Source organism: Eurosta solidaginis, chromosome 4 (assembly GCF_040869045.1).
Source record: "Eurosta solidaginis isolate ZX-2024a chromosome 4, ASM4086904v1, whole genome shotgun sequence".
In the NCBI taxonomy this organism is placed as follows: Eukaryota; Metazoa; Arthropoda; class Insecta; order Diptera; family Tephritidae; genus Eurosta; species Eurosta solidaginis.
In genome coordinates, this window is record NC_090322.1 from 10,236,884 (window position 1) to 10,261,682 (window position 24,799).

General features: G+C 38.4%; 1 protein-coding gene across 9 annotated transcripts in view; it reads left to right on the plus strand.

Moving 5' to 3' along the window:
* The window catches only part of LOC137248986 (serine-rich adhesin for platelets), a 594,115-nt gene that overhangs the window by 470,798 nt on the left and 98,518 nt on the right, over nt 1-24,799 (plus strand). For 2 of the 9 annotated variants that reach the window (XM_067780022.1, XM_067780023.1), the window contains exon 1: nt 21,265-22,281. The exons of 6 other annotated variants lie outside the window; for them this stretch is intronic. The gene's annotated coding sequence lies outside the window, so the exon portion shown is untranslated. Of the gene's footprint in view, nt 1-21,264; nt 22,282-24,799 lie in introns of those variants that run through there. One more of the 9 variants, XM_067780024.1, reaches the window with a different exon arrangement.

Below are 24,799 nucleotides of genomic sequence, written 5' to 3' on the forward strand. Positions count from 1 at the left end.
TGAAAACCTTTTCCCTTTATTCTTTTTCTTTTTTGTGAATTTTTCGAGAAAGGTTTTTAAAAAATTTTACATTAAGACTTTTTCCAAACTTCTTTTTATTAAATTTATTTACCAAATTTTTTTGTTTTTTTTAATGCTGTAGTTACAACCTTTTTTTAATTCTAAACAAACATGTGTAAACAAACAAGTCTCGACAAGTTTTTTTTTGTTATATCGGCCTTTTGACGTGTATGATCGCGGGTTCGAATCAAGCTCAAGGCCTAGCAATAATTATTTTATCTTGTTATTGTTAATTTTTTTCTTTCTTAAACAATTTTTTCATTTAAGAAAAAATATATCATAACAATAATAAGATAAAATAATTATTGTTAGGCTTTGAGCTCGATTCGATCAAGCGATCAAACATATTCCACTTATTTATAAATTTTTCAAAAAATTCATTTATTCAATTTTTCCTTACCAAAATTTTTCTCAAAGTTGTTTTTATAAATTTTCAGTTTTTCATCAATTTTCTATAAATTATTCCAGATTTATTTATAAATTTTTTTAAATTTTTGCTGTTATTTTTTATCAAAAAAAACACCATTTTTAATTTTCTATGGAACATTCCGTGACTTTTATAATTTTTATTTTTATTTTTTATTAATTCTTATAAATTTCCAGAAGTTTATTCCCTCCTCATAGACAGGACAGTTCAACCTAACATAACCTTATAAATTTCATTTCTTCTTAAGTATGTTCTTACTATTTTTTTGTTTTATAACTTGAATTTTCCAACACTATACAGATTTTTTTTTTTCAAATATTATTAATACAACTCCCAGAAAATTTTGACACAAAATATTTTTTAAAAAGCGTTACGTAAAACTATTTAGTTTAGTAAAACTTTGTATCAAAATATTGCTTACTGAATTTTATTCAGGAAAATTAAAAAAATAACGAAAACATATTCGAATATTCAACAAAAAAGAAATTTTTTGGGTCATTAATAAAATATTAACTTTGTACCAGCAGCACTTTTCATAAGATTTTTGTGAGCTGATTCCAATTTTGTGACAATTTCGTTTCATCAAGATAATCTTTTATATTATAATTGATGTGTGACACATTCACAGCTTAGAGCGCAAAATATTTAAGTGCTGCCAAAAATTATAATTTGTATACATTTTTTAAAATACATTTTTATGAGGAATATGTTTGAGGGCTCTTACATACTTTTTGCTACTAAAAAATCAAAAATTTACTGCAATACAACCAAAGCCTTGGGAAGACACACATTGACACTCATACACATATACGAACACTTACTCATCTCAACCACTTCATTTGCAAGATAACAATGGCAAAAGCACTTTACAGCGCTGCAAGTTGTAAATTAGTTTTTCAGAGTTCCACATCTTCCCCTCGTCATGTCTTTCGCCCCTATAAAATGCGCCTTCGTAGATAGTTCTGCACTCATCTGTATTCAACACAATATGGCCTAAAGTGTTTAGCATTTTAATTATAATGAAAATGTGGGTAAATGGTAAGGAAAATGATAATTCATAAATGCAATTTGATGTGCATGTGTGTGTGTTTGTGTTTGTAAATGTATGTTGGCACAAGTTTTAATGTAAAACTGCTTGAGTTGCTAGCGGAGTTGCCATATTTGAAAATTTACCTTGAAAAACAAAAACAAAAATTGTATAAATTATATTGAGCTTGGCTCAATAATTAAGTAGTAGTAGTAGTAATTTGCATTTATTGAGGTATGAAAATTTAAATTCGTACAATAATTCTTAAAATTTAAATTTTTAACAGAGATGGTAATTAAGTACCTTACTACTGGAGTATACATATTTGTGGGGAAAAAAGCTGACTTTGTGAATATAGATATATAGAAGGAAAAACATACCAATAGAAAAAACCTTCAGGCTCAATAATTAAATACGCCAATTTTTTTTATTTATTTTATATTGTAACGAAGTACGCAGTTTTTCAAAATGTTTCGTGAAAACAAGGAGCTCAGTGGGCCCAACGTTGGGCGCCATTTATAATTTGTCTTTAAAAAAGTTAGCGTTTTGGAAACTATTCCAACCATTTTAAATTAAAACATTAAAAGATGTTTTCTAAGGCGGTCACCGTGGAGTGGCGGCAGCGTACTCTGCCTACCACACCAATGATCCTGGGTTCAATTCCCGGGCAAAGCAATAAAAATTTAGAAAGAAATTTTTTCAATTAGAAAAAATGATTTGGCACATACTTCAAGTGTATGTCTGCGATAAAAAGCTTCTCAGGGAAAACTCGTCTGGCTTGCAAGTGTCGTTCGGAGTCGGCGTAAAAATGTAGGTCCCGTCCCGCCAATTTTTAGGAAAAACTAGAAGGAGCACGATGCAAACTGGAAGGGAAGCTCGGCTTTAAATTCCATCGGAGGTAGTCGAGCCTTGTACTAATTTTTGTTTAAGCGATTTTTAACTTAAATTTTCAATTGAAGAGTTTTTCATACAAATTTTAAAGTTTAGACTAATTTCTCTAACAACGCTGGTTGTATGTCGCATGGCTAGCGTTGCATAACTTTTACTAAAAACCACTATTATGGCGATGTATGCATATGCATTGGTTCTGCTTTTCAAATTGCTTCATTCATATGAATGTTTGGGTGCGTACATATATACCTATATAATATGAGTGGGTAATATATCTCATATGGTGGAGGCTGAGCTCAGGGCTCCACCGGGTTCACAAGGTGGCGGATCGTGAACGGCCTCTAGTAGGTTAGCTGCGAATAACCAATAAGCAGTCCCCGACCAAGAGCGACCATAGAGAAGGGCGTGGCGCAAAAGGCCACACATACCCAATGAATCTTGGTGGCAGGGCGAGTGTGTGCCGCCCTAAAACTTCAATAAGCATCCTCGGGATCGAGCCCAGTAAGATCCTGACGGCGATAACTGGAAAAGGTTAAGGAAAAGATTGCTATGGGCTGGCGTGGACGGTATTCTACCATCTTAGTAGCCGAGGGTGATACCTCGTCGAAAAGGCTCAGTTAAGATGACTCCTGACTCACGCCGGAGTCTGGCTCTGAACACAGACTCTCATAAGGACCTGTGTCAACCCTCGCGTGGCCTCCCTGCACATGCAAAGATAACCACGGGAATCTAAAATGGCGACTGCACATCGGGCGGAGATAGCGGCTTGGAGCGGAGACCCAACTGAAAAGAAATGAGCCAAACAATTGAAACGCGTAAAAGTACCGAGGTTAAAGATAGCGGCGTAACCGCTTTTCAAAGGAGCAGCAAGCTGCTCCGATCGCCGGTGTTAAAAGCCGCTAGCAATGCGACAATAGCACCAGCAGAGAAACAAGGTGGCGGGTCAGCAATGGCCAGGGACACCCCACGACGAAGGCAAGGGGGGACAAAAGCTAGGGAAAACAGTAGGAAAGTAGATGCCACCCCATCTACCCCTGGACAGCAAGGTGACGGCAATGACGGGCGGGAAACCTCCGTATGCGGTGCAACACCGGGGAGGACAAGTCAAGTTGACCTCCTCGAGCATGCAATAGTTGTGCTGCGCAGCATGCAGGCTGCTGCGGCCAAACAGAAAAATGTGTCGATGGACATAAAGAACGGCATGGCACAAGTTGAAGAGACACTGAGTCGCATGCGCTCTTTATTAGAGGGTAAAAGCGCAGAGTACACAGAACCGAAAGCGACTCGTGGGAACAAAAGAGCAGGAACGAACTCTGGCTCGCAACCGGGGGCCTCGGAGGCCAAGAAAAAGTGCGATGAGGGTTCTGCGAAGACAATCTCGGGCGAGGCCTGGACGACCGTAAGGAGCCGGAAAGCCAAACCGCGCCCTGAGAAAGAACAAAGGACACCACCTGGGCAAGCCAAGAAGGCAAAAAGAAAAGGCAAGCCCAGAAACAGACGGGCCGCAACTTTCGTAGTTAGACCAGCCCAGGGAAAGAACTACGCCGAAGTCGTAGGAGCTATCCGGGGCGAGCTTCGGCCTGAAGATACAGGAACCGTCATACGCTCCGTCCGAAAAACCAAATCCGGGAGTGTACTTATCGAAACTGCACGTTGCAGCGATAAATCAGCGTTCATCCAAGCGATAGGAAGTGCTGTTAGAGAAGCGAGCGAAACCAAGCAGCTTACACGGCGAATGCGGATAGAGGTGCTGGGCATGGACTGTCTGGCAACCGCTGAAGAAGTTGCCCAGGCTGTTAGGAAAGCTGCGGGCGGGGAAATGACGGAGCAGGTCCGTGTGTCTATTTTCTCGGCAAACCAGCGTGAACAGAAAATGGCAGCCATTGAAGTGGACGAAGCTGTTGGCGTACTTTTACTAGCCAAGGGCAAGATCCGTATCGGCTGGCTGCAATGCAGGCTTAGACAGAGGGTAGACGTGCAGCGATGTTTCAGGTGTCTAGGCTACGGACACCAAAAAGCAGACTGCAAAGGCCCTGATAGAAGCAGTGCTTGCTGGAAGTTCGGACAGAGTGGCCACCAGGCCTCGGCCTGCACGGAAACTCCAAAGTGCTTTTTATGCCAGTCAGAGAAGGTCGACCACCTTCCCGGGTCTGGAGCATGCAGCACCTTCAGGGAGGCACTCGCTGCCGCAAAGGCCAAACAGGCGCGCAAGTGACCAGGTTCATCCAAGGCAACCTGAACCGAAGCAGGTTAGCCGATAGTATGCTGGACCAACTGGTTCTTGAAAACAGAGCCAGCTATGCTATCATCAGTGAACCTTATAGAGTCAGGAGTGACTGGCACGTAGACTTAACAGGTGCTGCTGCGATCTGGATCCTAGACGCTGGCGCCTACGTACGAAGCCGTGTTGTCGGAAACGGCTACGTACGCGTAACAGTGGCGCACACCACACTAGTGAGCTGCTACCTGTCCCCAAACGATCCAATTCAAGGGTTTAAAGATAAGCTAGAACTACTCGAAGACGATTTGCGTGATGAAACCGGTAACGTGGTCGTCGCTAGAGATTTCAATGCTAGGGCTGTTGAGTGGGGAATGCCCCAGACTAACTCCAGAGGAAGGATAGTGCTAGAAATGGCTGCCCGACTTGGATTGGTCATTCTGAATACCGGCACGACCCCGACATATCAGCGACCAGGCTTTGGACACTGTATCCCTGATATTACATTAGTATCGGAAAACCTGCTGTCAAAGGCGGCTGGATGGAGGGTGATGGAGGATCTCACGGGTAGTGACCATAACTACATCACCTTCCATCTTAATGACTCAGGGCAAAGTCGGACAGAGAGACCGCACCGTATGAAAACAAAATGGGACGCCTCTAAGGTTGACGCTGCAAAGTTCTCCGCTGTTGTACAAGCGAGCGCACGACAGATAGTCTACAGTGGCGAAGCGGCGAACGCTACGGTAGAAGCCACCATGCGTTGCCTGAACAACGCATGCAAGACCTCAATGCCACGAAAAGGGCCTAGGAGAGGTAAAAAACAAGTGCACTGGTGGAGTAGCGAAATCGCCGAACTACGCAGGGTATGCCACAGAAAGCGAAGGCTGGCAACCCGCGCACGCAGCAGGCCTGACGCGCTAGAGCATGCGAAGGCATACAAAATAGCAAAAAAGGTTCTCTGTGCCGCCATAAAGCAAAGCAAACTTGATAGCTGGAAAAAGCTTTGCAAAGAAGTTGATCGTGATCCTTGGGGACAAGGGTATAAAATTGTAATGGGGAAAGTCCGCCCACCGAACCAAACGATGGATGGGAGAAAGATGCGAAGTATAGTAGATGCTCTGTTCCTCACTCGCACAAGCATAGAGGGTGACCACGTCACCCACGAAGGCCACGACGTGCAGCCGTTCAGTGAAGGTGAGCCAAAAGCGGCCCTACACAGAATGAAGCCCGGTAAAGCGCCAGTACCGGATGGGATACCAGCTGAAGCAATAAGACTGGCTGCTAAGAGCAGTCCTGAGTTGCTGTTGCACATGTATAACAAATGCCTGGAAGCCAGGATCTTTCCTATAAGGTGGAAGACAGCGCACCTCGTGCTAATCCCGAAAGGCAAGGGAGACCCGAACTCCCCGTCGTCTTTTCGACCATTATGCATGCTCGACACGGCCGGGAAAATGATGGAAAGCCTCCTTAAACAACGGCTGATAGCAGCCATTGACGATGGAGGTGGTCTGTCCCATCGGCAGCATGGGTTCCGGAAAGGTCACTCCACAATAGATGCCATAGCCGAGGTTATAAATGCGGTAAGGAAAGCCGAAACCGCGTGCCACCAAGCTAGGCCGGTTGTCTTACTGGTCACGCTGGACGTGAAAAATGCCTTCAATTCCGTCAGGTGGGACGATATGCCCGATGCGCTGAAACACTCTTTCAAGGTACCTCCTTATCTACTAGCCATATTAGGGGACTACCTAAAAGATCGCTGGCTCACGTACGAAACAAACCAAGGTCAGAGAAAGGTGAGGATAACAGGCGGAGCAGCCCAGGGATCGGTGTTGGGTCCCGACCTCTGGAATGCTTCGTATGAGAGCCTCCTTCGTTTGCACATGCCAGAGAGTGCTTTTCTTGTCGCTTTCGCAGACGACGTGGCTGCCGTAATTACAGCACGGAACTGCGAGCTGGCGCAGCTTAAATTAAACCAAGTAATGCGCAGTGTAAATAGATGGATGAGTGACCATGGACTTCAGCTCGCGACAGTGAAAACTGAGCTCGTAATCCTCACGAAGAGACGAATTCCCACCATTACGAATATGATGGTTGGAGAACAACAAGTACAAACACGCAGCTCCACGAAATACCTTGGGGTGAGGCTAGATAGCAAACTAACCTTCTCGGAACACTTTCAAGGAGCCTGTGAGAAAACTGCACGGACCATAGGATACTTAAACCGATTAATGGCAAACACAGGCGGGCCAAGGCCATGTATAAGAAAGCTGCTTGCTTCCTCTTCGGATTCTATACTCTTGTACGGTACAGAAATTTGGGCGGATGCAATGAAATTCCGAAAGTATCGAGCAGCTATTACTTCTGTCTAACGCAGAGGGGCGGTACGAATTGCCTCAGCTTACCGCACGGTATCCGCAGACGTAGTTCTTGTTATTGCGGGAACCATACCGATACATCTTCTCGCTGAGGAGAGGAAATCAATTTACCACCTCCGAGGAGAAGTAAGTAGAGATGTTGTTGCCGCGCAGGCGTGAAAAGATTCTATCCGACGCTGGCAACAGCAATGGAGCTGCAGCACTGCAGGCAAGTGGACCAGGGAACTGATTCCCGAGCTGTAGCCATGGTTAGAACGGCCACATGGAGAGGTCGACTTCTACCTGACACAGTTTTTAAGTGGCCATGGCTACTTCCGGGAATACCTCCACAGGATGGGCAAGGTTGAAAATCCGAATTGCTTATACTGTGGGCTCATAGACGACGTACGCCACACCTTTTTCGAATGTGATCACTTCGCACAGCAACGAATAAGAGTGGAAGTAACACTAGGCGACCTATCCCCGGGCAGTGTCATCCATAAAATGACCTGCGGAAATGACATATGGGACATGGTCAGCAGATATGCAAGGAATATTCTCCTCGCTAAACGGTAAGATGGTTGCTTAGCCCAATAACGTGAGAGTAGCCAAAGAGCTCACGTAGCGCGCTTCCGTACCCGAAGTTATCCTAAACGCGGTCCCAGGTGCGGAAAATGCGCGGGCCGTGGGAGGTTAGGTTTTAGTGAGTAGCCCTTGAAAAAAAAAAAGAAAGGGAGTCCTACACTCGGAGAGGCTCGCTGCTACAGAGAGTAGCACCGAGGCTTAACAACCCGGTTAGTGCATAAAGCATTTCCTCCTTCCACGTAACAAAACAAAAAAAAAAAAAAATATATATATCTCATATGCTTTACGCGAATAAAAAATAAAGCTGTAGTGAAATACAAACAGAAAATATCTTTTTTTTTTATATTTTTTAGCTCAGGAACTTATTCACAAGAATTTGCAATAAACTCATTATGCAGTTACTTAACCACGCAAATGGGGTTCACTCGAGTATGTGGCTTTTGGTACTTAAGTTAATCATAAATAAATACTAAACATGACTGATACGTATGTGTATTTGTAGGTGGTAAAGCCTTTGGCCTAATGAGATCGTGCATTTTCGAGTCCGCATTTGAGATAGTGCGATCTTTCACTCATAACCCGCTTATGAATAAATATGGCGTACCAAAGATAAATACTCCTAAATAGAGATGTACTAAGTCAACAAAATACATTTTTTTGGCCAACAAAACCCAGGCCCAAGCGCCTAATGTTTGCTGAACTGTTGGTCTTAAAATGAAATAATAGCTGGTGGGTAATCAGAGTCATAACCTGCGCTGACCTAATGCTAAGTAAGGCCATCCAATGAATCGTTTCTTCGTTGGGCTAACTGACACCAATCGTTATGACCAAGGGAATATTAATCATTTTCTACCAGATCCTTTCCACGAACTGGCGGCTGCCGCGTTTCCACTAGAATATCTTCATGGCCGGAGCATCATATTTCATTCGCATAACATGGCCTAGCTTGACTATGCGGATGTATGCGTTAAGTTCGTTCAGCTCATCATTTTTCTTTGTTACTCGCTTCACAGCGCCTGACGCCTTGTTGTTTTTCATGCTGGCTATTGCTATTCTGACTTCGTCCCAATCAAATGGGGGCATTAATTCCATCTTCATCAATTACGGGATTGGGTTCAGCATCCCTGGGTGGTACATCGCTGTCTATTTTTTCTCCATTTAGGAAACCAGAGAAGGAGGGAGCCTCCATAATCTAAATACACTCTGGACAACGGTTACATGGTCGCCGTTTTCGTTCTTACAGGAATTTGTCACAGACTTAAAACTTTCCGTCTCAATATATTCCCCTCTTCATAATTTTTTCTTGCGACTTAAAAACGACAGTTACATACATACAAGTGCAACTGCCCTGTAGTTCTATCAGTGACAAGGTACCCATTTCGACAAGCACTTAAAACGAAATGTAAAGCGCGATAATCTAATAAGAAATTCCGATCTGCAAAGCAGATGAGTTTTAACTGACAGCTTTTCATTGCAGAAATACACTCGGAGTGCTTACCAAACATTGCCGAAGGGCGACTCCGCTTAGACAAACTTTTTTCTAATTCAAAAACTTGTTCGTAAAATTTTCATGTGGCTTTGTCCGTGGCGTGAACCTAGGATCTTCGGTGTGGTAGGCGGAATACGCTACCATCACACAACGGCGGCCACCGATGTAGAGAAAAGATGTACCTTAAATCCTGCAGTGTGTTGTAGGACGGCCTTGCTGTAAGTGCAAGGGTGTGATATTTCCCAACATAAAAGAGCATATGAAGTGTTGCCCATGCTACAAAGGTTATAAGAACTCTCATGCCTAGTGGTGTAGCGGATTATGTATGCGGGTTGCGTGTACAGCGTATACTGATGATACGCTTGTTCCAATCAATTAAATAAAGACCGAACAATATTTATATTATTTCACTTAACTTTATTTACAATAATTTAAGCGGTAGAAAGGTATTGCTATGTGCGCGGTATAGTGGACTGTAAGAATGCGAATGACAAAGCGGACAACATGATAATACCAAAATGTCAAAAAGCAACTAGTGTTACCATCTAGTTCTGAAATACTTAAGTATGAAATATACAATTTGAGTTGTGGAATTAGAAAGGCAATATATATATATATGCAAATGCAGATTAGGCGCGACCACCTAGTGATAGATCCGCAAAACTACAAAGTAATATAAGCCTGTCAACAACGCAACAAATTTCTTTGTATGAATTAATAACACTCGAAAATAACTCAAATTTTGTATACTCGAATGATTTGTCGTCATCCCTTATCAAAATTGGTTAGGGGACAAAAATATTACACTGGAGATGGCCCAAAGCTGAAACCGGCTTAACAGCATTCAAGCCAAATTTGCCAAGGGATGACGGAGATTTTTCACTCTTTATTAACTTCACTATCTTCGAGCTCCTTTTATATTTATATCAGTATATTGTACAGAACAAAAAATGCCACTTGCAATATACTTCAACAACCTGCTTTGGACTTCAAAGCACAATTCCATCACTATTTTATATTATACGATAATTGCTGTACATTGGTCATAATTGACAGGTCACAACGCTGCTGTCAACTGCCTGCAAAAGGCTGGTGTGACACTAAGTAAAACACCAAAGTGCTGGCTGCACTACAAACATACAATGAATTTGTTTCGTATTTACTTTACGAATGTTAAAAACCTGCACAATATTTTATTTAATTTTTTCTTTCATATTTATTCGTGTGGCATTAACATTAATAATGTGGCTGGCGTGGCGTGATGGCATAAAGATAATTTTTTTTTTATTCCACTATCGAGCTCGCCGTAAAATATGCATTTAAATTCCATTGAATGTTGTTAATTTTAATTTCGGTTTTGTATATTTCTTGTTTAAAAACTCGTGCGTATGAAAAGATGAAATTTCGCCTACAAATTACTGTATTAAAAATACTTACTATTATAAAGACAAAGCGTCTTAAATTACTATAAAAAAATATGACTATACCCTGCAAAAATCGCGAGTACTCCATGCATGCATGTATGGAGTACTCGCTATGGACCAAGCGAGTGCTCCAAAATTAACCACAATTCATACAAAAAATATGGTCCAATTAACATTGCGATGTCCTAGGACTGGACCATATACTCCAGCTCCGCATTACATCAGAGTAATCCATGGAGTACCCACAGTCCAATAAACATCGTGTAGTGATTACAATCGTTAAAAACGAGCAATGATCGGCTTACAATATGTTCGTGTAGAAACATGAGTTGGTCCATTGCTGCATTACAGTGGAGTATAAGGGTAAGTACTCCAGTAGAGCACATGATCCAACGATTTTTGCAGGGTAGCAGCAGCATTGGCCAACTTCATGTTTGTGTGTGTATGTGTGTGTTGGTATGCATGTTGTTTGCTTTAGCGGTCGTTTGCTTTTATGCGATAGCGGTTGGTTAATGCAAATGCGTGCCTGATGAGCAGCAACTATGAGATTATTACTATTTATTGCAAAATATTACAGATTTAATAACATTGGCAAGAAAATGAGCGATGAATGGCCAGTTTCTTTTGTTATTGAAACAAATTTATGTATATTAGGGCGTTTCAAATTGTATGGGGAAAAAACTTCAGGTGCACATCCAGTGTCTGAATCTATGGATCATACTGAGTAATATTGTCCACGGGACCATAGGTCTGAAATGAATCTCGAGCCTCCCTAATTTTGTTAGAAAATATTTTTTTTTAGAAATTTTTATTATTATTTTTGTTAGAAAATATTTTGGGCTATTTAAAAATTGAATTTGCAATATGAAAAAGTAAAAAATTCGTCGATTTTTCCCAAAAAGAAGCGATAAAATGCGAAAAATAGAAAGAAAGCGCCCTATAGCGAAACTGGATGTGCGTTTTCAACAACAAATTTGACCCACCCTAATGTATATGTATTATTTCATATTCATATTAATTACACGAGCATAGCAATACATGGCGTATGAGTAATATTTATGATTATGATAGGAAAGAAGCAAATATGTACAGCAGCGAACAGAAAAAATAGCAGTTGCAATTTTTATTAAATATCGTCAATTTAATTTATTAATTTTCGATATTTGAAGAAAACCTGCTATTAATTTTCCAACTGAAACTATGCAAACCAATCTCAGATACGTTTTTGTAAAAAAAGTGTATAAAAACTTCGAGCTTTTCTTAGAGTTCTCTGAATTTGTTTCAGTATGCAGTTTGTAGCGCAATGCATTTTCGTCTCACAAAGTATAAGTTGTTGGTCTCTCAAAATTTGCGTAAATTTTTGGCCATTTATTTTTTTTACAAGAGTACTTTAGATTTTCGTACATACAAAAAAATCTGAAACACTCTTTGGAAGAAAAATTTGTAAAAAAATTTTAAAAGACTTATAACTTGTACTTTGTTAGACTAAAATTAATTGTCTAAAAAACTGCGTACGCAAAGAAAAAACAGAAAACTCCAAATAAAAAGTTCGAAATTTTTAATTTTTTCGAACATATTTTCCAGATTTCTTTGGATAGTTACAGTTACAACAAAATTTATAGACGTTATTCTTATATGATCGAAAATAAGTCGGCAAAACTTGAAAAAAGTTTGCCACTACTATTTTTCTGTTCTCTACTGAATGTGGGTATGCAAGTGTAGGTATGCCCTGTAGGAAAAATCTTTGTTTTTAAAGTGATGGCTGCTTTGTGTATTCAGTGCGCCGGCTCGATCGCCATTAATCTTTGTTGTAAGCAGCTGGCGCGCTTAGTACAGCTTTGTTTTGTTGAGAGGAAATTTTCCCAAGATACTTAAATTTTACAAATTGCGTTTGAAATTACGAAGATTAGGTGTAGTTCAACTGTCAGTATGTATGTTTAAGCATAGGGAATAGCTCTAGTCCCTGCTCGGTCTCCACAAATCTCTTTAGCAAGCAAGGAATCGGTAAATTTGGCAGAAGTTACAATTTTCCTTTTCTACATTGCATTTATCTATCTATATGTTCAATCTAGTTTGAGCCTCCACAGTACAGTTCTATTTAATTTATTAGAGAATGTATGTGTACCCATGCTCAAATTAAAAATGGGTTACACTGAAAATACAGCTCTTTGTCGGGAAAAAAAATTTCGAGTCGCTCCGGTACATAGAACCGGCTGCCTTGGGAAGCGCAATCATGCTCTTTTTGTGCATTTGGGGTCCTTACTCGGTCACATTAAATCTTATTTTGCATATAAAAAAAGTTTAATTTTCAGTACACAAAATTATCCTAGTCTGCATTGCATTTTTAAAGTTCAAACTAGTTTCAATCTCCACAGTTCAGTTCCACTTCATTTGTTAGCATGAATGTTTCTGAGTATGGAAAACAATTACGATTTGGTGCTCTTTTTGTATATTTTGCGTTCCTGCTCGGTTACCAGAGATTTCTCCTTTGCAAGCCAGAAACTGATAAATTTGCAGAAGCAAAATCTTCCCATTCTACATTGCAATTTCTAAAGTCTGAATTTAAACAGTTCAGTTCTAGTTCATTTATTTGTATGTACATATGTTTGTAGGCCTAAGTAACGGTTTCAACCTGGTGCTGATTTGGGCATTTAATGTTCCTGCTCAGTCACCATAAACCTCTTTGAAAGCAAACATTTGCATATTTAATATAGCTTAATATATTTAAGAAAGGGTTAATACGAAGTTTTCTTGGAAAACTTAAATAAAGAGTTTGTGGTTGTAACTGAATAATGGATTTTTTAACTGTTGAAGATACAATTACAAAATAAGTAATTTTTATAACGCGGCCTCTTTCTGGGCCAGAAACTTATGTCACTACTTATTGACTTCCCTACATGATACATATGTGTATACATATATAGGAATATATGCGCCGTATAAGGAGAACCAGCCATGCGTATACTCAGCCTCTGAGTGTGTACTTTTTAACACGAAAATATCCACAGTAGATTGTTGTTGTTACCGCTGTGGGAGTCAACGTAAATTTGCCACCTGTACTACTATTACATGTCCATAATTTGCATAGTACAAATATGCGGTTCGACTTCAACGGCTTTTGTGTTTAAATTATTTAATATTATTTTTTACAAATCCTTTGTTATTCAACAAATAATAATTTTTTAATGCCTGCAAATAACGGGGTATTTCGTTAAATAAATTTCACAGCATTTTTAATATCAAATTTTATAAAGATATAATGTTAAAGAGTTAAAGAAAATTCAAGCCTGCTAGAGTGGAAATTAGGAAAAAATGCAAGGTGCATAGCATTCAGCCACTGGGCTATAATATTCATCAGTTGATCCTATGAGCACGTCATACTTATGAGCAGCAGCCCGGGCGCCAGCTAGGCATTATACAGACTAATCAAACTGACGCATTGTTACGAATACTAGCAACACTAAGGGGTACTATCATCTCTAAGCCGATACTAAGCAGTGACTCGTATGCACATCAACAAATCAATCATTATGTCTACCCATATGTCCATACGAGCAGCGAAGAAGAGACGCACAAACACATGCATATATCTTATCTGAGATGCTCACAAAAGAAGTCAATAATTTGTGCAAGTATCACTCACATATACACGCGCATATGAGAAGCTATAAACGTAGTTATAGCTGGTAATTTTATAGCTGATAACTAACTAGTAAATTCTAGAATAGAAAAGCCTAGAAATATGCAACGAGTAAACCAGACAGTATAAAAGACAGCAACAGTAGAGGCACGACAATCAGTTTGATTTAAGACGCTATCTGGCGAGCAATAGAAGTGTTATTGTGAAGTACTTTAATAAAGGCCATTTTGCATTATTGAATAGTGGGGTTATTTATACAACAATTTAGTGATTCGAACGTTAGCAGGACGTTGCAAATAAGAGGAATTGCAGTAAGTTCGTTAAATCATGAACTATGTCGATATAAATTCTATTGAGGCGAAGGAGGGTTCTATAAACATTCTAATCTTGCTTTATTTATTGGTTCTACGGAGTTTTAGTTCTATCTTTTCGTATTTCAAATGCTACCTCTGTTTTTTCAAATGGAATATGTTGGAAAATTTTAACCTGCTTGAATGAAAACTGCAAGGTAGATAGAATCCAAAAACTGAAAACTGATATCAACTATTAGTTTTGGGAGCGCGTCAACCTTTTAGCACATTATATGAGCGGCAGCTCGGTTGCCAGGTCACCGCAGCATACCGGTATAGGCGTTTTTGAAGATAGATAGTATTGGCCAAATTAGAACTGAGATCAAGTACTAGTTTCGAGAAGCGCTGTATACATAAATATACGCAATAATATACAAAAAGCCTTTTATCACATCAAATGAGTCGTAGCTCGGACGCCAAGTCACTGCAGCATGCAGTAGAGACGGTTTTACATGTTTGATAACATTCATCAACCGAGAATTAGGATCAACTTTAAGTCTTAGACCTAGACTATAGTAGGCGTAAAGCCTTTCAGTACATCATAAAAGCCACAGCTCGGACACGAACATACCACAACATACAAGTAGAGCAGTTTTTCACTTTGCATCTAAAATCCGATTTCGTCAGTCAACAAAATTACGTAAATATATTCAACTTTGATATGGTTTAATGGTCTTCATGAGCTCGAACTCAGTATCTCTTCCAATCTTAAGTCCCGTTTACTTTCTCATATTTCAATAGCTGTTATGAAAATATCGTGGGGTGTCGTGGCACACACACACGAGTAAGTTCAAGTCTATATAGGCAAGTATATAAAAAAAGAAGTACATCTACATTAACAAGTTCATATCTAAATAAACGATCTTTTGGAATTTAAAAAAAAATGTGGCAGAGCAAAAAAAAACTGTAACAAACACTCTTCAACTTTGCAGCTCTTGACAACTATGAGAAACCGTAAAGAATGACACTTAAGTTGATTGAAAAAATAATCCATAAAAATTCTATAAAAAATATGGCAAAGAATAAACTGAAGTTAAGTGAAAAAAACTTGAGTTATTTATCACTAAAAAACAATAACTCCGCAGTGGCACATACTTGCTTCAATAACCACTTACATCAGCATAAGATAGCTGCAACGATATTCAAACAAAAAAGTATGGGCAGCATTTATTTCAGTACTTACTTTTGGTTTGAGGAAAGTTTTTGATTTGCTTGCTAGCTTGCCTAGGTGGCGAAGGTTGCATGCGTTGCACTTGCATGCCGAAACGTTTATAGCAAGTAGACAGACAGACAAACAAGCAGTTGCTTAATAACTACTCAAGGTTGTAAGGCAGTAAAATGGATAACAGCAGGTTGTAAAGGTATGAGCGAGAAACTAGGCAACAACAATCATCAACGGAAGCTCGAGTAAAAATTGCATCCAGCCAAATTTCAACTGTTGCCACTCACATTGAAAATAACTTTCTAAGGAAGGAAGTATGCTTATTTGTATGCGTTCTAGTGGATGAGTGGGGAAATGGAAAAGTGGTGTTGAGAAAACCGTTTAGTTGTTGGAGTTTAAGCTTCGGTTTTTTCACCACTTCGTTGGAGGTGGGACAGTTTGGAGTGCCATTAATACAGAAATTTTAAGCTAAGTTTAAGGGAAGCAACGATTATTCTAAACGGTAGCGCTGTTATACTAAACGGGATTGACAGTTTCATTTTATATTGCACGCCGTATCTGAAATTCATAAGCCGATGAGTTTTTTATTTGAAATTTTGCCACTAAAGTAAGTACGTTCACGAATATGTTACATTTGTCTTCATTTTCATAATATTTTTATTTTTTTATACATTTTTTTTTTATTTAGTTTATTTTGGTTTATTTATTATTATTATATTTTTTCTTATTTATTTATTTACAGATTTATCATTAGACTCGTTTCTTTTTATTTAAAAAGAAATTTTTTAAAATTGTTTTTATATACATTTAATTTATCCTTTCTATTTAATTGTATTTTATATAAAATTTTTATTTATTTTTTTAGTTTGGTTATATTTTGTTTTGTAGTTGTTTATTAAATTTATTTTTTTTGGTTTTTATTTTATTGTATTTTAATTTTATTTTATTTTATCTTTGATTTTATTTTATTTTATTTTTATTTAATTTTTTTTTTTTCATTTTATTTGAATTTTATTTTATTTTGCGTTTGTTTTTCAATTAATTTTATTTGATATAATTTCATTTCGTTTTATTCCATTTTATTTTACTTTCGTTTATTTTATTTTGTTTTATTTTATTTTATTTTAGTTTATTTTATTTTGTTTATTTTATTTTTTTTTATTTTTTTTTTTACTTTTGTTTATTTTACTTTATTTTATTTTTGTTCATTTTATTTTATTTTATTTATTTTATTTCTGCTTATTTTATTTTACTTAATTTAATTTTATTATATTTTTAAGATACATTTTATTTATTTTATTTTATTTTAATTTTTTCTTCCTTTTTTATTTTTTTATTTAATTTTATATCATTTTATTTTATTTCATTTTATTTTATTTTACTAAAATTTATTGTTGTTTGGCAATTTAAATTTTCATGACTTACTCAATTGGCGTTTGACCGTTTAGGCGATTTTGGCCGGCTAACGAGTAGCACTTGCCCGGTTTTTACTTAGGCTTACTTGCGCTTATTGGTAACACCTAAGAACGTCTATAAATCTTTCGAAGAACTTTTCTCTTTGACGCTCTCATAGCCACCTCATCAGATGTTGTTAGAGTCCTAGCTTCTGCGCCACATATTAGGACGGGTAAAATCCAAATTGATATAACGTGAAGAGCATATTTTTTTGCCAAGAGAGGACTTTAATTTTCAATTGTCTACTTAGTTCAAGTTAGCCCTTGTTGGCAAGAGTGATTCTTCCCCGGATTTCAAGGCAAACGTTGTTGTTTGTGCTAATGCTGACTCCCAAATAAACGAAGTCTTTTACAATTTCAAAATTATTGCTGTCTACAGTGACCTGTTTGCAAAGACGCAAATGTGCCGACTCTTTGCTTGATGACTGCAGGTACTTCGTCTTGTCCCCGTTCAACGTCTTGGCCGCTTCTTTCATGATGATGTCGATGTCGTAAGTGTATGACAGTAATTGCATATTTTTATAGAATATTGCTCCAGATCGATTAAATTTAAACTATAAAATTTGTATCCATCATAAAATTGAAGAAATCGCATAGAGCTTATCGAGTCCTTCCCAATTCATCATTTTCTCCGGGTGTTTCATCGATCTCTCCTTTTAAGAGCACAGGAAGAGTTCCCTCCATAATCTAAGCACTCGCCGAACATAGGTTACGGGTCGCCCTTTTCTATCTAATCCATATAGCGTCCTTGTAGTATTTGACTAAGCAAGTTAAGCTACATAAACTTTAAATATCAAATTGTTTAGTTCCTCGCAACGGTCATGGTTAACTGCAGCTTTGCTACCAATATACTAGACAACATGCAGCTAGTATGCAGCTGCTACTTTGTTTAAATGATAAAGATTTGAGAACATTACAAACAAAGTTTTCTACAACCCTTCACCATACTCAATGATGATACACTGCGTTTGAGTAACCTTTTCCTATATTTTTCACTTGTCACATAATCGCCTTAACTTAACTCATGTTGAGCTTTCACTGGAATTCTTTAACACAGCTTTGGGTTTAATTTTGAAAATACTTAAGCGGTAAATGAAATATGTTTTTATTAAAGTATAAAGTGGTGAAAATAGTTTTGGTAGGGACACTTTAATACCTAATTTTTTGGAAATATTTTATGGTAGGAAGTTGTATCAGTTTTGAAAAAGCTTCATATTTTAGATTACCAAAACAAATTTGAAAGCATAATTTTGTATATGAGGGATTTTGCGAAATTGCAAAATAAGTTTGAAATTATCATAGCTTAAGTGAGCTTTGATGAGTTTAGATACTTTTTTGTGTGAGGATCACGTTAGCAATCAACAAAGTTTGCTAAAAATATATGTGATCTTAAGTGCTGAAAACGACAAAAAATAATATAGTTACGTTAGTTTAAGAAGACATTAAGAGTGTTTTTTTGCTGCTTTGGGTTGCACTAATATCACAAGAAGAAAGATAAAATGCATGCAAAATTTTGTCTAAATTGGCCAGGCTGTAGTTAATCTCGCGCCAGTCAACAAAAATGGAGGTAAAATCTGAGCCGTAAGGCTGACAATTTCACCTTATAAAATACATAAAAAAATTTGATATTGCATTTCTGATTGAAAAATTGTTTTCTAAATTTTGTATGTTAGTTTGCCCGGAAGTTAAACCCAGGACACTCAGAGTGGTAGGGGGAGTACGCTACAACCAAACCACGGCGGTCACCACACCATATAGCCAATAAATAGATCCTAATCTGACCGAAAATTTACATGCGTGGCAATAACTTCTCAGAGTTTTTCCAGAAATAAACTTAAGGGTGTGCGTATTCTTCTGACTCAGTCTCTATCTCTACACCACTGCCTTTATCACAATTTACCTTAACCTAGTGTAGTACGTATGCCATTTGCTATAGAAGTTCAGTGTTTCTAGAGCTTGGCGCTAATTTTTAGAATTTGTTTTATACCTGTTGCATTTTCCATAGATTATGTCAACATCCTCGACAAAAGTATACTGAAATTTTAAGTCTCGAAGCTGCATGCAGTAACAAAACTTTATTTTTTTTATATGTATGCAATTATTGTGGAGAATATTTTTCGGCTCTTTCGACAGAACTTGATTTGTGGCATTGGTTTTTCTAGCAGTGCTTCTGCTGTTAAATTTTTATTAGTAAAGAAGTATTAATGTTGGAGATTTCGTGCTCAAAACTCAGCTCCTGCAAAGCTAGCTGATGGAGAAGTGAATTTCATAAACATGTCCTAGTAGTCACCGCCGTGTGTAAATTTTGTAATTTTTCTCTAATATCAATAACAAAAAATTTTATAAAGGGATATGAGCCCATCTCGCTAATTAAATACACAGTGGAACAGTGGAAGCATTGCTAATAATGCACTGCTATAAATTCAAATATCCCTAATGAAGTTCCGGCGAACGAACCTAAAAATATTCCCCAGATCTTGGATTATACCTAATTGTGTATTAAAAGAAAAGCAACAAAAATATAATACTTAGAGGCATTGGCTGAGTAGATAGGGGAATCTGCCTTAACACCAGTATGAAGTATGAATGTTGAAGACTTCGAGTTGAAAACTCAGCTTCCGAAAAGTGGCTGATAAAGCAGTGAAGTTCAGAAACATGTCCAAGTAACCATCGCCATGTGCAAATTTTGTACTTTTTCTTTAATATCAGTTATAAAAAAGTTGTTTTTTTACTTGAATTAAAAAAAAAACAGACTTTTTTTATCATCAATAACATTTTTAAAAACTTGATTAGCTTATTTGTCTGCTATCATTTTTATTCATAAAATAATTTTAATTAATTCTGCAAACTGATATACGCAATATACGAAATAATTGTTTTCAATAAATTTTTTGTTCAAAAACAAAAACGATTTCGAATTAAATTTCAATTTTTGATTCCTATTCATTTGCTCATAGCGAATATTTTTTAATTCATAAAATTGCATTATTTAAAACCTTAAATAAAATTACAAAGAAAAATTATCAAACAATAAATTAGTGGTAAAATATATACACACCCATATGTACATATGTTCATCAGCGCTCACGAAAATAGCAGTGGCAAATTTTTATTAAATTTCGTAAATTAGTTTTTGGTTTTTTTTTGGAAAATTTGAAAAAAACAGCTTCCATTAATTTTGTAACAGAAAGTATTTAAACCAAACTCAAACACGTTTTCCAAATTTCGGAAAAATTTCGTACTTTTTGTTCAAATTTTCTGAATTTTTTTGAGTATGCAGCTTTGTAGAAAACGTTTTCGAGATTGTTTTGCACAGCTTTAGCTACGAAATGTACAGAATTTTTTGTTAATAATCAAAAATAAAGAACAAGTATTTAGTTCACAAAATTTGTAAAAAAAACTGCGGATATTTTTCTGTTCGCCACTGTATGTGTATGCAAATACGATTATTTATTGTTAAATAAATAAATATGCCAAAAACACAGCCTACCGGACGTATGATTGACTCGACATAGATAGTGAACAAGTAAAAGCAAATATGTCACGTATACGACATGGTGGCATGGGCACAGAGAGTATGCTTCATATTTATTTACTTAGAGGAGGGAACTAACAAAAGTTCGCCTCGTCAATTTCGAGTTTACTAGAACTACAACGACGCTATCAGTTCGAGACTTAAGCTTATCTTCTTTTATATGACATTTGGGGTTCTTTCCCTCATATTAAATAGGTGGCGCATGAATCAAGATACTGAAACATTTGAAAATTGGTAAATTCAGTTCAAATTTACGGAAGTCTAGAGTGTGCGTCTAGGGCAACTGCCTCTTGAACTACGAACTTTCAAAGCAAAATATATTTCAAACCCTTATGGAAATGCAATGAAAGAGGAAAAAAATCTATTTAGTGGTCTTCAGTTCGAGAAAGTTCGAAAATTTGAGCGCTATTTACCAATCTTAACATTTTAAAGCTACTTCATGGTGAGCTAAAGACTTGCTAAATAGTTCAGAGTCCAAAAGGTTGGCTAGGTTTGCCTCCAGCAAAGCAAAGAAGTACTTTTGGGGCGGCTGGGTGATTTGTATACCACTGATATTCGTTACAGTGTTAGATGTGCTATACATTTGACCATGTTCCCCATCTAATATAGCTCAGAGTCACCCCGATTTACCTCTGTTTACGCGGCGTAGGCTGCCACCCGTCCCATCTCCTCCTTGTACATACGTATATCCATGAATTTATATATTCCGTATCTGGTACTGTATTTTATTATATGGAATTGTATTATATTGAATTACCCACAAAATCAATGAATTGTATTTACCCTTAAATTCCCTATTGGGTCTCCTCATGGACGTGTGGCAGCCTCCACCGCGAAAATCCACCAAATGGAATTCGCCGCAACTACATAGTAACGATACGGCAGGATCGCTACCTGTCAAAAAACCACCACCTTTTTGGCAATGTATATAAAAATTTGATCTTGGTCAGCTGAACATTTTTCCGTGTTTGTGGAAAAAATTATTATTATTGTGATCATTCTCCTTTTCAACAGTTATATTTTTCAAGAATTTGCTCCGATTAAAAAAAAGGAATATAGAAAGTACACAGTTTTCTCTTTAATTTATTATAATTAACGTAACCTTTGTGATTCGGTCATTTTGGTGGTTGATGAAATCTCCTGTACAAAATACATATTCTATGTGAATAAAAGTGAAATCAAAATTACATGTAAATGAAGACAAGGCTTTGTTAATTCAAGCAAAGCAGCATACAAATATACCGGGTCGCCTTGAGGCATTATTCATCGGAGCCTTCATTGTGAATATCTCATTCCTTGCAATATCGACGGTAGTTTTCGCATACATCGAACCGACTTGGAGTGCTTTGGACACATTTTATTATTGCTTCAGTGCACTGACTACGATTGGTTTGGGTGATTATATTCCCGGCAAGGGTGTCACTGTTGACAATCTTTCCATATCTATAAGCTACAGAAGCGGGTATTTTATTGGTGGCGAAAACATTTGGAGGAGGCTTTTGCACAACATCCGAACCACTACATCGGAGTTGCGCGCGATCGGGGTTTCGGTAAGAGGCGCATCCAACATAGCGCCAACAAAGTGTCCACATAGCAGCATCCCCACCATCACCACATCATCACCAACCATCTTCACAAAGCGGCCACTATCCAAAATTCAAGGTAACTCGTACTTAACTAATGGTCCTTCGTCGCCATTGACGAAACCAGCGTTTTAATAATATAAATTCATATACATACATTACGTATATTCCCCCGATTAAATTTTGGTGGCTCCCGCCAAATCCAAATTTCTCCCGCCAGAATTATAATTTCCCGCCAAAAATACCTTTATATATATACATATATATATACATTCTCACCCCCATATACACCTGTACGTAAAAGCGGGGCATTAAAAAATTTCGAGGCAAATCCCACTCATACTTTTACAAAGTTAACTTGTGTCCCTTGCGGTATAATATAAATACATATTCCCACATCAGTATTACTAGGGATACCCAGCAGCAAATTCGGCCACAATCACATAGTTTGAAATTCCCAGCAGCAAATTCTGCAGGTCATCCTAACTGGTCCCAGACTACTCCCAACTAAGTCTAACTGGTCCTAGCCTACTACACTCTCGACCAATAGGAAAACTTATCCCTTTGGGTTTCCCGCATAAATAAACATACGGCAATCTCCAAAAATAACCAAAATAGCCAAAATAAAATTAAGCAAGTCCCTCTTCAGAATGGCTAGCGTGGTCGAAAGTAAATTTATATCCGAAACGGATCTCTTTTCGGATTACTGCGCTCGGTTCGGTACAACCGACATCCAAGATAACACCGAGGCATCCCTAAAAATAAAAGACAAAAATATCGATGTGTTCTGGCAAAGGCTACAGGGCGCATATGACGCCGTCGTAGAGTCAGATGACAACGATCTTCCCGTCGACTTTAAGGCCTCAGCCTTCAATAAATACCGCGACTGCCTTATAGTATATGAAGACACAAAGGCAAGAATAGGCTATCAGCTCCACCTAAGGATACTAAGCAACCCCGTCCCCGCTACAACGACCACTCCCCAAGAAAGTTCCGGGATGCACCTCAAAGTACCCGCCTGTGACACCGAAGTATTTTACGGGAGTTATGATCAATGGCCGTCCTTCCGTGACATGTTTACGGCGGTCTATATCAACCACCCCAAACTCTCGAGCGCCCAAAAACTGTACCACCACAGGTACAAAACCCAAGGAAAAGCCGGCCAAATAGTAAAGCAATTCCCACTTAGCGATGACAACTTTGCTCTGGCTTGGGAAGCTCTGAAATCCCGATACGAAAATAAAAGAGTCCTGGTCGACAATCAAATAAAATTCCTCATGAACCTCAAGCCCATTCCGACTGAAAACAGCGAAGACATTCAGCGATTGCAGTCTTCCGTTAATAACTGTCTCCAGATATTAGCAACCCAACAAGTCTCGACAGATAGTTGGGGTCCCATATTAATATATCTGGTAACCTCAAAACTCCCGGAAAATACAGTTGCGCTTTGGGAACAATCTTTAAGCTCCAGAAGAAACCTGCCGAACTGGTCCCAAATGGATCAGTTTCTGACTACTCGCTACGAGATAGTGGAAAGGGTGGATCAATGGCGACCAGCCAAATCCCGATACAATCTTCCCTCCACCAATTTCTCAAAGCCTCCATCAATTCAAAACAATCCCCAGTTCAGGCAGGCTCAAACCCCTAACCAAAACCGCAACCCCCTGCAGAACAACAACTACTCCCAAAATCGTACAAATGCTCATGTGGCCGAGCATCAAAAAGTATACGCCTGCAGAATGTGCAAGCAGAACTCCCACACGCTACAAAGCTGCTTGCATTACAAAAAGCTGGCAATCCCTGAACGGAAAAAATTCGTGAGAGAAAACAATCTATGCGAAAACTGCCTGTCCCAAACCCACCTCTTAAAAGATTGTACAAGCACAAGAACGTGCCTCTACTGCCAAGGTCACCACAACTCCACCCTCCACGACGCCGGAGTATCTCATAAAACCAATGGCCCTCGGAAAACAACAGCTCAAGTAGCAACTAGTCAGAACGTTACCAACCCAGATCCCAACGAGGAACTTCCCACCACCTCAAACGCTGCCCGCATCGAATCTTTGCATACAGAAAACGATAGCAAGATTATTCTCCCCACAGCGATAGTGTCCATAGAACACCGAGGGGACTGCTTCAGGCTCAGAGCCTTAGTGGAGCAAGGGTCAGAGCGTAGCTTCATCTCGTCAAAAGCTCAAATCAAGCTAGGCCTCCCATATACCCACTCCCTATTTGAAATATCGGGCATGGGAAGCGGAGTAGTACAAACCTCCAACAAGTTATGCTCACTGACCCTAGTCTCGAATGACCACAAGGTGATAATAAAGGCCCAGGCAATAGTGCTACCGCGGCTTACGAGGCAACTCCCAACAATCAGGCTAAATAACGACCAAATACGTAAATGGTCACACCTCAAGCTAACAGACCAGAATTCTCAGAATCCCTCCCAAATCGATCTGGTGTTAGGCAGCGATCTAATCCCTCAAATCATGCTAAATGGCATAGAAAAGATCTCGCCCACACTGCTAGCACAAAACACAATCTTTGGCTGGATAATAAGTGGCCAAACCCCCGAAAAGGTCGGATCACACTCCTCT